General features: G+C 38.0%; 1 pseudogene; it reads right to left on the reverse strand.

The window, feature by feature from the left end:
* Positions 1 to 11: 11 nt before the first annotated feature.
* On the reverse strand, positions 12 to 9,620 carry LOC121267093 (annotated as a pseudogene).
* Positions 9,621 to 19,035: the final 9,415 nt, after the last annotated feature.

Genomic DNA, 19,035 nt, shown 5'->3' on the forward strand with positions numbered 1-19,035 from the left:
GCATATGTAAAGAGATTATATCAATGAAATAAAAACGAATGTGTTTATATCTATAGTGCAATATTTGGGATTCACCTCACCTCCAAGTGGCCACCAACGTTAACCACGAATGCACTGGGGATGAAATTTACATTGACCCACTTTCCTTTATGCTGCACCTGAAGGCTCGAGATTAGCACTGTTCATACGGGCCGGGTTTTTTCCCGGCCCGGTCCGGAACCCGGAAAACCTGATTCTGATTCCGGGTTCCAGCCCTGATCAAAACGGATCTGGAACCCGGATTACAAAACCCGGACCAACACGGTCCGGGTACAGGTTTGGGACCCGGGTACCGGGTGTACCCGGGTTTAAACCCGGTACCCGGGTCTTTTTAGAAAAAACCCGTGTATCTGTGTCCCCCCCACTCACTTCTATCACCTCTCTCTCTCTCTCTCTCTCTCTCTCTAGTCTCTCGCTCTCTCTCTTGTTAAGCTGCGGCAGAAGCAGAAACCCTAGTCGCCGCCATCGTGACCCCGTTGCCACATCTCTGTCGCACATTTGCCTCTAGGTCATTGTTCCGGTACTCTCTCTCTCTCTCTCTCTCTCACTTACTCAATCCGAAGAAACCCTAGCCTACCTCCCTCTGTGTCAACGAAGAAACCCTAGCCTACCTCCCTCAGTGCCGATCGAAGAAACCCCTCAGTGACCCCAAGGTTTGTTCTTTGCAATTTGAGTTTTTTTTCTTATTTTGTTAAACATGGGTATAAAGTATATGTTGTTAGTTTGATAGATCTGGGTTTTTTTTGTTATTTTGCTAGTAAAATGGCCTAGAGATTAGAACGTATTTCTGCTTGTTGGAAGTTTTTTGGGGATTTTTTTACGAGAATATTTGAATATTTGAGTAGTATTTTTATGGGTTTGATTTGTTTGAATATTTGAGGAGTATCTGTTTAGATCTGTTTAGCTACAAAATACTAGAGACGTGGATTTTGTATCTTTGATTTTTCTAATTTTTTTTTTAAATTAGTTGTGTTTCTGGGTGGAGTTTGGAAAAAAAATTGGGGCCTTTGGGTTCCAAATTATTTTTAGGAAAAGCAAAGGTTTTAGAGAGTTAAGCCAGGTTCAATCTAGTTTCAGACTTCAGAAGTTGTAGCCTTCTGCTTGTGGTCCATTCCCATTGCTTGTTCTGGTTCATTGACCTGGTAGTCCTCTAATCACGTTTCTATATTTAATTGTGAATATCTATTACAAGTTTCAACCTCAAGCATTTATTTTTCTTGTTAAATAACCACTTTGAGGCCAACTTTGGGAATCAGGAACAATTTCTTCAGGGTCAGGGTACTGTACCAACTGTTTGACATGTGGTTTTTGGAAAGGATTTAGATTTACCAAGAAGTCGAGTTTTGGATTGGAGGGTCGTGGAATTGAAAACCTTCCACATTTTCTTATGGTAGGGACGCTCTTCTTCGAGTGCTGACCAACCCATAAAAATGGTACAGGTTTGCTGGTTTCTTTAGTGCCTCTCTTGATCTCCCTAGGGAAGAAAGGGAAGACTTAACACCAAGTTCAGGGCTCTATGGAAATTTTCGAAATGGCCGATGCCATTAAATCCGTGATAGCGGGCTAGACATTAAATGGTTCAATACCTCCATGAATGGAAATAATCGGTGTGTATCTAGGAAAATATTGATGTTCCCTATATTTCTTCACGATCATGGTACTGTACCAACTATTTGAACTATAGTTTGTATAAAATACTTGAAAAAAAAGGTTTGAAATTGCATGCTTCAATGAAACAAAGAGGGTGTGCATCAGTCTTGTTTTGTTGCATGCTTCAGTGAAAAAAAGTTGAGTACGTACTAGCACAAGTACTACTGTATTAAGCAGTTTGATATTCATATTATTAAGCACTAGCACAAGTACTACTGTATTAAGCATTTTGATATTCATGTTGTTAAGCGAGTGAGGACAGAGAGAATGTGTAGCTTTTTGATAGTTGAGTACTACTCTGTTTTATGTACTTGTTTATTAATTTTGCTAAGAGAAGTGGCTGTGGATATGTATTTGAATGAAAACTCTACAAAATATTTGTTAGTGTGGGTGTATTTGAAAAAAAAAAAATAAGAATCCATTCTCATCTTAATCTTTAATTTATTAAGTGGAATTTGTCTTAATCCTTGTATATAATCATTGTTCAAAACTGTGTTTTGTAGGATCTCTCAGTCAAATTACTTGAAGTTGCTATTTGGTGTGGAGATTAAATCATAGATGGGGACATGTTTTACTGATTTTGCAATTCATACATCGTAATTTTGTATATTGTAATGTAATGTATAAATATCAGATAATGTAATATGTAATGGATTGTATTATGATGCATGCATGGATGAATTTATGCATTTAGTATTTAGAACGCATTTAGTATTTAGAACACATTATGCGTTCCAACTTGACTTCTTTAAAAAAAAATAAAGGCTTTTGAATAAAAAATAATTATGGTTGGAAATTTTGTGTTTTGCTAATTGAGCTTTTAGAACACAAATATTTTTAATAAAATAAAGGCTTTTACCAAAAAAAAAAAAAAAAAACCGGATTCAACCCGGAATTCGGATTTTCGGGTATTAAAAACCCGGGTCCATCCAGGTTCCGGCCCGGGTCTGACCCGGACCAATCCGGCCTGGGTTTGAAACCTGGGTTCCGGTCCGGGTATACCCGGGTTTCCGGGTTGGAACCCGGATGAACACCCCTACTCGAGATCCCATTATGTATGAGGAGGGTCAAGAGGTTGTGATCAAAATGAGAAGGCATGCCCATTGCTTCTTCTGGCTTTGGACATGGTGGACACAAGTTTGCAGCCAGGATCTTCAAACCTGATTCCAAATTCATGGCCTTTTCCATATATCCGTCTTGTAATCCCAAGCTCACTGATATTCCTTCCAGCAAGTCTCTAGTTAGTTTTTGGGTTCTTTTGCCGTACTCAGGCCAATGAGATCGATCTGTGTGGCAACAACTACAAGAGCCAATTAAAATTAAATTGACATGGTTCCACTGAGATGGAAACTAGAAAGCATATTATCCATCAGTTTAGTGTCCATGATTAGAAGTCAGTTCCCATGGAGACTAGAAGTCCGCTCGACTTTGTCTCAAGTTTACAATTGGCATTTCTTTTAGATATGTGCATTTGCATCGTCATATGTTTATGTTTGAAAATCAAATAAAACTAGATTGGGAAGATAATGGAGTATTTGTGGAGCCTAATTAAGGTATGCAATATTGAAGTTCTCTACTTTGGAGGTCAATGCTAAATGTGAAAAGAATTTTGGAGGTACATCACACAAGACTGATCAAAGCTGTCACATGACAAATGGTATTACACTTAACCTGATGAGTAAACATCCAGTGACTTGTAGTGGGGAATTAAAACATGCAGTGAAAAGATGGGTCATCTACGATATCTTGTAGATATGAAATAGGGCATCCAAAAGAATAATTACATACTCATCATGGACACAAAGGACTTACAGATTTTTTTTGAATAAATACATTAACCAAAAAAAAAAAAAAAAAAAAAGAACTTGGAAGCATTGTATTATCGACCAAATTAGTTGAACTTAGGTCTAGCAATTATCATAAAAGGACCCAAGGTTGAAAAAAGTTGCCCACAAGGTTGTAAAATCAGCAACTCAAAAATAAATACAACCCCAAATTAGAAATCAAAGCAACCCAGGAACTCATAAATCAAAGCAACCCAGCAACTTAGAAATCACCCAAGCGTTCACCAACCAAACTGAACAAGTCAGAAAAAAAACCCCCATATGAGAAATCAAAGCAACCCAACTCATAAAACATAAATCGTTCAATAATAACCTAGAAATCGGAAATAAAAACAACCCCAAATCAGAAATCAAGGCAACCTATCTCAAAAATAAAAAATCATGCAATAATAGCCTAGAAAATCGAAAATAACCACAACCCCAAATCAGAAATCAAAGCAACCCAGCTCAGAAATCATAAATAAGTAGGTTTAGGACCCCAATTGGATCCTGTTGGAAATAAGTAGGTTTAGAACATCTGATATTATATCACGTGAGACCACCGCTTATCTCAAAAACTGAAATTAGGACAAAAATGTGAATTTTAATCATTTATACATATTGAAGAGATGCGACAAAGTGTTCAGATTACTCTACAATGTCCTAATCATATGTCTAGTGGCATGATAAAAGCTGATGATCGTAAGCTATGTCCTCTATCACGATGTTGAATATATACACACACACAAGCATATATATACCAATCATAACATGTTTTGAGTTAATTTTTGTAATTCTTGAGCATGAACTTGGATATCATACAAGCTAGCTTGGTATTGATATATGTCTGCTTTTCAAAGTTCCTACAATTTACGCTTCTTAACACCAAGAAGGGACATGAATTGTAATTCAATTAAACCTACAATTAACTTGCTCATAAGAAAAAAAAGGTGTGAAATTAATAAACTGCAATATGTTAGAATAATTGGGAGATCCACCTCCATTTGATGCCGATGTTAACCACGAATGCATTGAGATTGGAATATATGTTGACCCACTTCCTTTTATGCTGCACCTGAAGGCCACGTATCCCAGTATGGATAAGAAGGGTCAAGAGGCCGTGATCTGAGTGAGGAGGTAAGCCTATTAATTGCTACTTCCGGCTCTGGACATGGCGGATACAGGTTTGCAACCACAATCTGTAAACCCGAATCCAAATTCATGGCCTTTTCTATGTAGCCTTCTTCCAACCCCAAGCTCATGATATCCCTTCCATCAGTTCTCTAGCTACTTCCCACATTCTATTGCTATACCCCATTGAAATGTCTCTGTTTTAGCAATTACAACAGCAAAAGCCAATATTAATATCCTCATTATCGCTGCTACAATTGATATGCACGATTACCTAAACCCAGTGAGTTTGTCCGGACGGTGAAACTTGGGATGAACAAAAAACTTGATAAAATCTCTCCAAAATAACTCTTGGTGTTAGACTTTTGGTTTTCCTAGAAACCATTTGTCTTCCCAAAGGTGGTTCACTTCATCTAAAATGATTCACTTCATCTATCAAGCATAGGTAATTGCCCTTAATAAATAAAGTGGTTAACCCTTTTTATTTTTTTATGGATGAAATAATGAGGGTAGCCAAAAGGTTGTAGGAGTAATAAGTAAGGGTCCCTACTCTTGCCTATATAAAGGGGCTTGTGTTTTCCATTAGACTCATCCCAAAAAGTTCCAAGGCAAAAGACTAGAAGTTCTTTCTCTACAGAAAATCTCTACTCTCTTTTGTAGGCTTTTCAGTTCTCAAACCCAAATGGCTGGAAGTAAAAGATCCTATGGATCTCTTTATTCTTTCAAGAAGTTTTACTGTTGGTATTAGAGTTGAACCTTTCAGATTTGTGTTTGAATTATTAGCATTTCAATTTTGTTCATATAATGAGTCTTTAATGATTTTGGAGATGAGCTCGACTTTAGACTTTTAAGTTTTTGTCTTTGAATTCATATCCGGATGGTTATGTGCTCATAACTATATTAATGGATTTCAAAGGAATTTTTTGACTTTGGGCTTAATTTCAAGCTTTATACATATTGATGGGCCTTTGGGCTAATTTACAGTTAATAGGTTTTTACCTATTTTAGTAGATGCCTAGTTGTATTTCTTTTGAATAATGAAGGTAATGCTACAACATCCTTATTATTTAAAAGAATACATAAATAATTTTGGAATCTCATTGTAACTAAATAATAAGTTTTAAGGATTTATCCTTACAGGGAAATCTTTATTTTTTGTGATTTAATTAGTATAAGAAAATGATTTTCGGTATTGATGGTAAAATTTTTCTTCTGCCTACAGGTGTGGATAGTTTTATTTGTTAATATTTGTAATAATTTGTCTTATAAATAAAGATAAGTAAATTTATGCTGTTATGCAATTTTTTCCCACAAGAAGGCTAAAATTTACTTGAATTCATAGCATTAGAATTTTTCTTGGTTTTTGTAGCTGTTGTTCCACAATCCTCAGCTGATGGTGTTTATTTTACTTCAATACTTTATGGCACTAATTATTCTGACTGGAAAGATTCGGTTCATTTTACCTTGGGGTATATGGACCTTGACTATGCACTTCTTGTAGAGCAACCACCTGCTACCACGAATATGAATACACAGGAAGTCATTGAAAATCGCTAATGGTGGGAGCGATCTAATCGCCTAAGTCTAATGCTCATAAAGTCTCGTATGAGTAAGAGCATTAAAGGTTCTATTGGTGACTGTGCTACAATTAAGGAATTAATGCAGGCAATTGAGGAACAGTTTGTTCGCTCTGACAAGGCTTTAGCTAGCACTCTTATTAGGCAATTCACCACTAAAGCTTTTAACAGTTCTAAGGGTATGCGTGCATACATTACGGAAATGAGAGACATTGTTTCTCAACTTAAGGGCTTAAATATAAAGATATTTGAGCTGTTCTTGGTCCATTTCATCCTTGACTCATTGGCATTTGAGTATAGGCTTTTCAAGAACAGCGTGTTCCCATAAATGAGGTTCAACCTGAAGTTAATATGCATTTACAGTCTGAGCCAATTGAGTCATCTTCAAATGACGAAGTAGTGGCTCTAAGAAGATTTTGAAGAATACGTAGGCCTGCTATTCCAGATGATTACATTGTATACCTAACTGAGTCTGATTTTGACGTTGGACTTCTAGAAGACCCAATTACGTTTTCACAAGCCATGAGTGGAGATAAATCTACATTTTGGTTGGATGCCATGAGGAATGAGTTATAATCCATTAGAAACAAGTCTGGGATCTCGTCAAATTACTAGAAGGGGCAGCAACAATTGACTGCAAATGGATTTATAAAACCAAACGAGATTCTCTTGGTAATGTCGAACCATATAAGGCTAGACTTGTCGCTAAAGGATTCACTCAGAAGGAAGGCATAGATTATCATGAAACATCCTCTTAGGTCTAAGAAGGATTCCTTGAGGATAATCATGGCCTTAGTAGCTCATTTTCAATTATAGCTAAATCAAATGGATGTGAAAACGACTTTTCTTAATGGGGATGTTGATGAAGTGGTATACATGAAACAACCTGAGGGTTTCAATGATGGCAGTCAGAAAGTATGCAAGTTGAAAAAGTCTCTTCATGGACTAAAACAGGCTTCCCATCAATGGTATTTAAAGTTTCACAAGATTGTTATCTCATATGGTTTTATCGAAAATCTTGTTAATCAATGTATATACCTTAAGGTCAGTGGGAGCAAATACATTTTTCTAGTCCTATGTGTAGACGATATTCTTCTTGCAAGCAGTGATTTGGGCTTATTATATGAGACTAAACAATTTCTCTACCAAAACTTTGAAATGAAGGATATGTGTGAAGTCTCTTATGTCATTGGCATAGAGATTCATAGAGACAGAAAATAAAGAGTCTTAGGACTGTCTCAAAAGGCCTACATTGAAAAAGTTTTACAGAGATTCGGTATGAAAGATTGTAAAGCCTATGTAGCTCCCATAATCAAAGTCAATCACCTGAAAATGCATTGGAATAAGAGCAGATGAAAAGTCTTGTTAATCAATGTATATACCTTAAGGTCAGTGGGAGCAAATACATTTTTCTAGTCCTATGTGTAGACGATATTCTTCTTGCAAGCAGTGATTTGGGCTTATTATATGAGACTAAACAATTTCTCTACCAAAACTTTGAAATGAAGGATATGTGTGAAGTCTCTTATGTCATTGGCATAGAGATTCATAGAGACAGAAAATAAAGAGTCTTAGGACTGTCTCAAAAGGCCTACATTGAAAAAGTTTTACAGAGATTCGGTATGAAAGATTGTAAAGCCTCTGTAGCTCCCATAATCAAAGTCAATCACCTGAAAATGCATTGGAATAAGAGCAGATGAAAAGTATGCCTTATGCATCTGCAATGGGTAGCTTGATGTATGCTCAAGTTTGCACCAGTCCAGACATATGTCTAGCAGTTGGATTATTGGTTCACTATCAAAGTAACCTAGGTCTTCAACATTGGATAGATGCAAAGAACGTGATGCGGTATTTGCAAGGAATCAAGGACTACATGCTAACCTACAGGCATACAAATAATTTGCAAGTGGTTGGCTATTCAGATTTGGATTTTTCCGGTTGTGTAGATACCAGAAAGTCTAGTTCTGGATATATCTTTCATCTTGCTGAAGGAGCTATATCTTGGAAGAGTATGAAGCAATCTATAGTTGTTATGTCTACTATGGAGGCATAATTTATTACTTGCTATGAAGCAACGACACAAGCCATGTAGTATTCTTCTCAAAGAACAATAAGAATGGAAGCAGAAGCAGGCATATCAACATAAAGTATTTAAGTGTGAGATAGAGCATAAAAAATAATATGGTGTATATTGAGCACACCAGTATAGATTTTGATCTTAGCCGATCCAATGACCAAAGGTTTGCTGGTAAAACAACTTCAGAGTCAAGTGGATCATATGGGCCTAGCTAAAGTGTAATCTCTCTCATGTTGCTATATATTCCATAAAGAATAAAGTTGAATTTAGTTTCATTTTTGCACATAAAGTAACGAATTTGTTATATCCATTGGATGATTAAGTTGGACCCGAATGACTTTTATTAGTTGTTCATAAAGTATTTTAAGGGATACTATGTATTGTGACTCATGGAAGGAAATGCTCACTATAGAGAGCAATACCGCCATGGTTCATGTATAGGATACCTTGACATAATTGAGAGCATTATTTTTGGCGATTTTAGTTTTACCTATTAAGTGAACCAAGTGGGAGAATGTTAGACTTTTGGTTTCCCTAGAAAACCATTTGTCTTCCCTATGGTGGTTTACTTCATCTATCAAGCATAGGTAATTTCCCTTAATAAATAAAATGGTTAACCCTTACTATATTTTGATGGATGAAATAATGATGGTAGCCTAGAGGTTGTAGGAGTAATAAGTAAGGGTCCATAGTCTTGCCTATATAAAAGTGCTTGTTTTTTCCATTAGACTCACCCCAAAAAGTTCTAAGGCAAAAAACTAGTCTCTTTTGTAGGCTTTTCAATTCTCAAACCCAAATGGCTGGAGGTAAAAGATCCTATGGATCTCTTTGTTATTTCAAGAAGTTTTACACTTAGGTCACTACACCATTAATGCTGGTTCCATAAAAGATTGGATCCAAAATATGCTTCCCTGCATATTCTTGCTTCTTCTCCTTCGCCAGTTTGAAAAACTCTTCACAAGTCTCAATCATCACCTTTCATCAGGCTATCCAGCACACCATGATTCATCACCTGCTAATCATTAACCTTAATAGCAATACAAGTACTTTAAAGTACCCTAAGACAAAATTAGTGCAATATTATATTTAATTACCACAAAAAAACCCCCAGCCTTGGCAAGCTTTGCCAAGGTCATTGACGATCTTGGACCGTTGCTCGGGAGTACTAGAGGTAAGGAGAGAGAACTCAATAGTAGGGACTGAATCCTCAAATACTTCATTTGAAATTGGTAGATCATGGATGTTATTGGGAGTGAAGTTGTAAGCGGTGGAGATGGAGGTGAGACCCCCACTTGTTTGAGTTAGTTGCCTGATGCTTATCATGATGATGATGATGTTGGGGTTGACAAGGTGGGAATAATTATGCTTATTTGAAGCTAGCATAGGGGGAGGAAGAAAACGCAACCATTGAGACTAAACTCTGTTTGGAATCATGTACAATGTGATAGAAGGGTCTATGTATATGTAGCGTGGGAGGGATTATTTTTTATTTTTCTAATCGCGTGTTAAATACACAACCAATAGATATTCTAGAAGAGGCCTTTCCTTCTCTGAGGCGGCCGGGGGGTTGATCGGGAGACTTTTTTTAGGAAGGTCCTCTCCTTCTCTGAGGGGTTAGGTGGTGTCTTCATTTTTGCAAAGGTTTGTCTCTTAGACGTGGTCTGAAGAGGGTGCATGGAGGGTGAGTTACAAAGATTGTGGGCTAGTTTCAACCTTACAAAAAAGGAGGTGCAAGCAGTCATGGTAGATCAGAGGGCACTAGAGAAATCGATTTATAAAAGAAAGTTTTGTTTGGTAGCCTTGATAATAGCAGACAAAGTGATCAACACATAGGCTTTTAGACCTACAATGACAAGATTATGGAGACCATAAGGCTGGATGCAGCTCAAGGATGTGAGAGATAACAAGTTCTGTTAGAGTTCCAATATGCCAGAAACAAAAATAAGTACTGAATGGTAGGCCATGGTCCTTTGACAGAATGTTGGTAAGTCTGAAATAATTTGATAGTAAAACTCCACTGAAAGATGTCTCGTGATGTCCCGTTCTCTTATGAAAATTTTCGGATCCAATCATACAACATGCCTCTGGCTCGCATGACTGAAGAGGTGGGGGCTAAGTTAGGCTTGGGTGCAGGAAAGATGTTGGAAGTGGAGACAAATGAGAATGGTCTCGGATGGGGCAATTTTTTACATCTTAAGGTGGAGATCGATATAACCAAACCATTATCAAGAGGGTGACTTTTAACTATGGATCAAAAGTAGCTTTGGATCCCTTTCAAGTACGAAAGACTTTCTACTTTCAGTGTGGGGTCATCAAACATTTGGGGTAATACAAAGGTCCCAATCGTGATGATTCAAAAGTCGATGGGATGAACCAGTTTGGTCCATGGTTATGTGTGAATCAGGTCATGAATAGTAGTCAGTTCACTAGAAGGTACGATGGTGATTCTCATCAACCACCACAACAGGGCTGGTAGCAGTAAAACTTTGGTGGGGAGCCTAATAAGGAAAGCACTGAGGCTAAGGCAGAATTTCATGGTCAGCAAGCAAAGGATGGAGAGGAGATCACTGATTCTTGGGATCAGTTTTTGAATAATATGGAAGATACCCCTGCCAGGCAGGAACTGATGTGGAGTCTAGGAAGGAAATAAGAGAGTTTTGAAAAGTTCCCTAATGAAATGGGCAATGATGTAGTTTGTGTCCTCTATTAGGTCCATATCTGAGGTTCCAGCATGTTGTAAGGAAGATTCTAAACAGGATAGGCAGGTCAATCTGGGAGAGCCAATTAAGGAGATGATGAGGGTGACAAAGATGGATATTACAACAGATGGAAATCTTTCCTCCTCAGTGGGGTCTATTGATAGCCAAGCTAGATCATTGGATCAATTTTTGGGCCACCAATTACAGGATCTGTCCCAATCCATGAAGCAAGCTAAGTGGAAGAAGAGAGCCCGTGACAAATTCTTCAATAAAGCCCTCAAAGACTCTAATGACGTCTAGTACTGACAGTTCTCTGAAAAGGGATGGACGCATGGTCAGCTAGAAATTAATGGAAGAGAGCTCTTTCAAGAAGCAGAATATTCTGGCCATGAAGAGTGACTTAGCACAACAACTAGAGTTGGTGGTGGCTGCTAGGCAACACCACCAACAACCATGAATTGCCTAAGTTGGAACTGCCGGAGGCTTGGGAACCCTCGGACAGTTCGTGAGCTTCACCATATGGTGAAAGATAAGCTCCCAAAGGAAGTTTTTCTTATTGAGACAAAATATAATAGATGCAAAGTTGAAAGAGTGAGCAAAGGCTTAGGCCTAGAGCATAGTTTTGTGGTGGATAGTCGTGGACTCAAGGGAGGAATTGCATTTCTATGGCATGATGATTTGAATGTTACTCTAATTTCCTACTCTCACTATCATATCTCCCTAAATGTTTTTGTTAAGGGTGAGAGTATGGAATGGACGCTTACTGGTTTTTATAGTCATCCTGTAACTAGTAAAAGGCTAGGCAGTTCGGAGTTATTGAGGGCAATCAAACTAGCAGTAGGGACGGCATAGATTTGCATGGAGGATTTTAATGAGATACTGAACCAGAAGGAGAAATATGGGGCTGCCTTGAGACCATATAATCAAATGGAAGAGTTTAGACTTGCAATGAATGACTGTGGTTTGAGTGACCTAGGCTATAGTGGAGACAAATTCACCTGGTGCAATAATCATGAATGGCCTCAGTTCACAAAGGAAAGACTCGATAGCAATCTAGGCAACTCGGTATGGCATGATATGTTTCCCAACACTATAGTGAGAACAAAAGTTGCCCAATGCTCTGATCACGAACCATTCATGATCACTATGGCCACTGGTTCACAGTGGGTTGTCAGGGGTGAGACACCTTTTAGATATGAAGCTAAGTAGGCAGAAAGGGAGGATTGCTTCAAATTGGTGGAGGAAATTTGGCATATACCAGTCTTGTACTCTAACAAGGGGTAGAGAACTGCTGAAAGCCTAATTAGATGCAAAACTAAATTAAAGGATTGTAGTAGAGTCAGTTTTGAGTAGTCAAAGAGACTCATAAACACTAAGATGAAACAGATTTCTGATCTTCAAAAGTCTAATAAGGGTGACCTGACTCTTAGAATTAAGACTTTACAAATGGAGATTGACAAGCTTTTTGAAGAGGAGGACATTACATCGAAACAAAGGGCTAAGTAGAAATGGTCGAGAGAAGGAGACAGAAACACAAGGTTCTTCCACCTATGTGCAAATCAACGTAGGAAGAGCAACACAATCAAGAGGATAAGAAATGAGTGTGGCCAAGAGTTCACATCGACAAAAGCTATGGTTGACCAGTTTCATCATTATTTCCAGGACCTCTTCTCTACTTCTCATCCAGAAGGTATTGATGAGTGTCTGAGGACTCTACAAGCCATTGTGACTGAAGATATGAATAAAGAACTCTTGAAGAAGTACACCACTCAAGAGGTGGAGGAGGATGTTTTCCAGATGACTCCCTTTAGTTCACCTAACCCTGATGGATTCCCATCTGTTTTTTACCAGCAACACTGGAAGACTGTTGGCAAAGAGGTATGTGATTGCAAAGGAGGGTTATATGGCCTTGAAGCTTGATATGAGCAAGGCCTATGATCGAATTGAGTGGGAGTTTCTTGAAGTAGTAATGCTGAAGATTGGGTTTGCTCAGAGTTGGGTGAGGTTAGTGATGCAATGTATTAATTTTTTTTCTTACTCTGATTGCCTCAACAAGATTTCAAACCCTCAAGAGGCATTAGGCAAAGGGACCCTTTATCCCACTATCTTTTCATCTTATGTGCTAAGGTGTTAAGCTCAAGATTGACCCATGCAGAAAGGCAAAGATCTACAGGGTTCCTATTGCTCATGGCAAGTTTAGCATTACTCATATTTTCTTTGCAGATGACAATTTGTTGTTCTGTAAAGCTAATGCTCTTGAATGGAGTAGATTGATCCATATTCTCAACCTCTATGAAAGGGCCTCGAGTCAGAAATTGAACAAGGAGAAAACATCTATTCAGTTTAGTAGAAATACACCAAGACAGGTCCAAGAAATGATCCTCAATATTGCTGGAGTTAGATCTTCTTTGCCTTATGAGAAATATCTCGGATTACCTGCTATGGTTGGTAAGTCCTGAGTGAATTCATTCAAGAATATTCTAGACAAAGTCAGAAGTAGACTGCTCAGCAACAATGTGACGCCCCGACTCCCATGTACAAAAAACACGGGAATCGTGACGTCAAGATGATGACAACACGGTCACACATTCCAACGATAGTGCCAAGTGTGTGTACATGCAACAGTGTACAATAAACAACGTAGCGGATAAATTTAACAAGTATACTAAGTACCAGAATTTTAATACAAATATTCAAAACAAAGCATCTTTAAAAAGTTATACAGTTATTCTAAAATATATTACAAAGTCAAATACATAATAATTGATAAAACGAATCTCGATATACGGGAGCAATCCCAGATCACTCCTCCAATGGAGTCAAGCTTAAGGCTCGTCATCCACATCTGCATCAAAATCTGCGATACCATAAAATAGTACCACAGGTAAGTAATAATCCAAACAACCCTCGGGATAAAAATGCATTAATGCAACCAACAAGCAGATCCCAAAACCTCATTTTTCCCGAAAATGATTTATTTCCAACACACACCAAAAATCCCATTTTAGCCAAAAATATAATCCGACATTTTCCCAGAAAATGATATACACAAAATCCAACCATTTATCGGACACTGTAGGTGGGAATCACAGGCGGGACTATACTACCATCCCTGCTTACCACCATCTCTACCGCTTACACCGTAGGCGGGAATCACAGCCGGGACACAACCACCATCCCTGCTTACCACTATCCTTACCGCGTGCACCGTAGGCGGGACTCTACCACTATCCCTGCTTACCACCATCCCTACAGTTCATTTCCACACAATAAATACTTTTCACACACAATGAATATTTATCAGAGCACTGTAGGCGGGAATCACAGGCGGGACTATACCACCATCCCTGCTTACCACCATTCCTACTGCGTGCACCGTAGGCGGGAATCACAGGTGGGAGAGCAGGGGAAGAAAGAAAAAAGAGAGGAAAGAGAAAATGGAGGGAAAGAAATGAGGTCCAATTCTCACATCTTGGGTCACAAAAATGATCCAACGGAAATGATTTTAAAACAGGAAATCAATTAAAATAATTTAAACGTAATGATACAATGAAAATAAATTAATTTAATCCAACAATCAATTAGTTTAAAATAAAGAGCAATTTAAATAATGAACAATTATTAATAACAAGAAAACACATTGAATTAACAACTCAAAAATCTTAAAATAATATCACGTAAATCATCTAAATTTTAAAACAAGAAAACTCATAATCTTAATAAATGCAATAATTTACTTAGTCAAAATACATGTAAATACGGGGTATCACAAACAAAGTCAAAACTCTTTCTCTAACAGGCAAGGAAATTCTTATTAAAGCTGTGGTGCAAGCTCTTCCTACTTTTAGTATGGGAGTTTTCAAGCTCCCTTGTAGCTTGCTCAGGAGCATTAACAAAGTGATGCAAGATTACTGGTGGGGCCAGCAAGAGTAGAAGTGGAGAATACACTGGATTTCTTGGAATACAATGGGCAAAACTAAGACTGCTAGAGGTCTAAGATTCAGAGATTTAATGTGTTTTAACATGGCCATGCTAGCCAAGCAAGGGTGGAGATTACTGTAGTTGGATGCCACACTCAAAGCATTAAGAAAGGCCTTCCATACCATAACTGAGATTTGTTCTGGTAAAGAAGGATGCCAGACTCAATTAGACCGAGCCACTTTTGGAGCACCAACTCGAATACAACTCGAAGCATTTTTTGATGTAAATTTACCATCCACATTTTTGGTCCATACAAGAATGTCTTCCCCTTCCTTATTTCTTCCCAAACTGTCAACAATAGATACACCATTTTTAGATCCCAACCATCTTCTAGTTTGCATTCTTGGATGGTAATCTTCGAAAATTGAATCTTAGAATAATGATTAATCAAGGGATCCTCTTTCAACCAACAATCATACCAAAAAGAAATCCTACCCTCTCTAACCTTCCAACGGGAATGACTCAAGACTAACAGTAGACACTTCAAAATCATATGCCAAGTTCTTGAGCCCTTACTCGCATCAACCAATGAAACATGTTTATCCTTCACATATTTGAAATATTCGCCCATAGAGAATCCTCATGAAGCAGCTTCCACGCAAATTTTACATGTAAAGAAAATTGTATATCTTCCAATCTTTTGATGCCCAAACCCCATTCCTCAACTGGTAAACATATTTGCTTCCATACCTGCCAACTTCGTTTATCCTTCCCTTTCGTAGATCCCCAGAAAAATTTGCTAAAACAAACATTTAGCATCTTCAAAAAAACCTTCGAAACCTGCAAAATTGATAACAAATGGATAGGCATACACACAAATTTTAGCCATTATTTCCTCCAAATACATAGCTTTAAGCTTCCCTAAAACAATAGGAACTCCCAAGTATCGAAAAGGTGAGGAACCTTCTTTGAAACCTGTAGAACGAAGAAGAAACCGCTGTCGCACAGTTGTGATGTCTTTAGAAAAATTAAAAGAAGATTTCTCTGTACTCACCGACTGACTCGACCACTACTCATAGGTATCAAATATTTTCAGAATATTTCGAAGGGACTTGAGATTGCCATTTGTAAATATAACGATATCATCTATATACAAAAGATGCGAAATAAGCGGAACCCCTCTTGGATGTGAAAACGCCTCAATTTGACCTTTCTCAAAATCCCTCTTTAGAAGCCTTGATAAAATTTCCTCCACCAAAATGAAAAGAAGAGGAGATAATGGGTCACCTTGCCTAAGACCCCAACCTCATTTAAAGAAACCTTTTGAGACCCCATTCATCACCACTAAAAACCAAGGCGAAGTTATGCAATTTCGAATCAAACCACAAACTTGATTAGAAAACCCAAAAGCTTCAACCACATGAAGTAAAAAATCCCACTCCACACTATCATATGCTTTCACCATGTCTACCTTCATCAACACATTACCACTCCTCTTCTTATTAATATAACAAATCATCTCCAGTGTCAAACTAATACTATCAAAAATAGTTCTCCTTGGGAGAAAAACACCTTGCTCAGGCGAGATCAATCTAGAAAAAATTGGAGTAAGGTGCTATACAAGAATTTTAGAACAAACTTTGTAGATGACCGAGCATAAACTGATATGTTGAAACTTATCAAAAGTTGTCAGATTCTCAACTTTTGGAATAAGCACCCAGGAAGAAGCCGTATAAAACCGAGAGAAATTTTTACCTCTAAAGAAATCACCCACTGCCTCCACCACATCCATCTTCACAATATCCCAACAAGATGGAAAAAATCTCAATCCAAAACCATCCGGACCTAGACTACTATCAACCAGAATAGAAAGTAAAGCATCTTTAACTTCCTCCTTAGACGACAGTTTACATATCAAATCATTTTTTTCATTAACAATTGTTTTCTCAATAAAGCACGACATCTCTGATAAAAAATCCCTTGGCCTCGCTTTCAAGAAATTATCAAAGTACTCAACTGCACCTTGGTGCACTTCCTCAGGAGAAGATAAATGCCGCCCATCTGTAAGCTTCATTTCATAAATCATCTTCAACTTGGCAGCCTTTAACGCAAGGAAACAACTAGCATTGACCTCCCCTTGATTAAGCCATCTCACTTTGGTTATTTTATCACCATCGGAGCATGATCAAAAGTAGTTCTTGGCAAATATTTCAAATGAACATTTGGCTAGATTGTCCACTTCTACGCTCATTATCCGTTCTAATAATATTAAAGTCCCCCGCCATAGCCCAGATTGCTTGATTCGGAACCACACTGTTCAATTCCTCTCATAAACTTCTACGTTTCCCTTGTGTACAATGTGCATACACAAAAGAAATAAAAATATCCATGACATTCACCAATAAGCAAACCGTGATTTGCTGAGATCCTTTTGACACCACCCTGACACGCCATCCATTATCCCAAACCACCCATAATTTCCCTCCTTAGTCCTCATTAGTCACACCATCAGCCAAGCCCAAACTATTTATAAAAAAAATCGTGTTTTGTTATGATTGAAACAACTCAGCTATCCCTAAAATACAAGGCTTAAATTCTTTAACCAAAATTCTCAACCTTTTTTTTTGAAGTTCCCAACCCCCTAATATTCCAAAATCTCAAAGACTGCATCATATATTCATTTGAGTAGGCTTGCTTGGAGCCTTGGTGGAGCTTCTAAACTTTATACCCAAATATTTTTCCTTTTGCTTCTTTTTCTTTTTTTCATTATCGGAATCGTAAACCTTCTCTTTGTTAATATTTTCCATAACCTCTACCACCTCCCCATCTGAAACATTTCCCATATCGTTAGCAGCCACATATTTATCTCCCTCATGTCTCCTTTGGTTATCACTGATCTTCTCTGCCTAAATACCATTATCCATATCCTTAGACATACCATTTTCCACAAATTCTGCAACTTCATATATCATTTCAATTTCTGGTAGTAATAACGCAGAAGCTGTAATAAATTCATTTTCTTTATCTTCTACCAATCCCATGTCAACTCGATCCTTGTCCATAGTAGCATCTTTTTCCTCTGTCAATGGGATTTGTATTATCAACAATTGCAAGATCCTCCCCCTGTTTGTTTAAATTGCCATCAACATTACTTTTCCGCACCCAAATTTTCTTCCGCCTACCAGCATCTTTGCTATGTTCTTCATCCATCAATTGTTTCCTCTCACCCTTACAAATTTTTATAATATGCCCTTGCACCTTACATCACCTACAATAAGCCAGAAAGGTTTCATACACAACTTCTTGAAACCAATTGTTCTGATTCTGAGGGATCCCAATCCATAAACCAAGGATTGGATCTACAGCTGCATCCATTTCAACACAAACTCTAGTGCTATCAGTTCTCGTAGCACACCTGTTACAATTATCCCAATGTGCAGGAAGGAATACCCAGATTGGCACAAGGGATGGTTCATTGTCTTCATAAAAATTAGTTGTCCAATGCAAGACTCTATAAGGAACACCATCAAGATCACAAGACTCATGAACAAAGGCCTTCATAAAATCCTCTTCATTAGCAAAATGAACAAAAACATTCCTAGGTTTCCGCATTGAAGAAACCATAGGCAGATTCGCAAGACCCCAACGGTTTCTAATGAAAGATATGATGACATCAATAGAAGGTCTTTGACGAAGGAACTTCATCACCAAAGAAAACTTAAACGGTTGAGCTAATAGTGCAATCTCTTCCTCAGAAAAAACCACACACAAAACACCATCTACCACCTTTGGTGCACGCCAGGAAATCACCACCTTCGGTAGAGGCTATGGTGATTGCGCCACCATGTCCACGAACGCTTGACCACGAACCACCAACACCATAGACCAACCCAGGGCCCCAGCGGTAGCCATGCTAACCCTAGGGCCTAATAAAAAATAGTAACCCTAATAGCAAAAAAAGCACCCGTATTAAGACTTAGACCTTCAGGTTTATCCTTCCCAAAAACAACCCAATATTTGTGAAACAAAATGGGAGCCATGCCATCAGGCCCTAGTGCCTTTGTTGGATTCATCTGTCTCAAAGCCATGATGACTTCATTTGCATTGAACTCTTGAAT

The sequence above is a fragment of the Juglans microcarpa x Juglans regia genome, chromosome 5S (genome assembly GCF_004785595.1).
Source record: "Juglans microcarpa x Juglans regia isolate MS1-56 chromosome 5S, Jm3101_v1.0, whole genome shotgun sequence".
Taxonomy (NCBI): domain Eukaryota; kingdom Viridiplantae; phylum Streptophyta; class Magnoliopsida; order Fagales; family Juglandaceae; genus Juglans; species Juglans microcarpa x Juglans regia.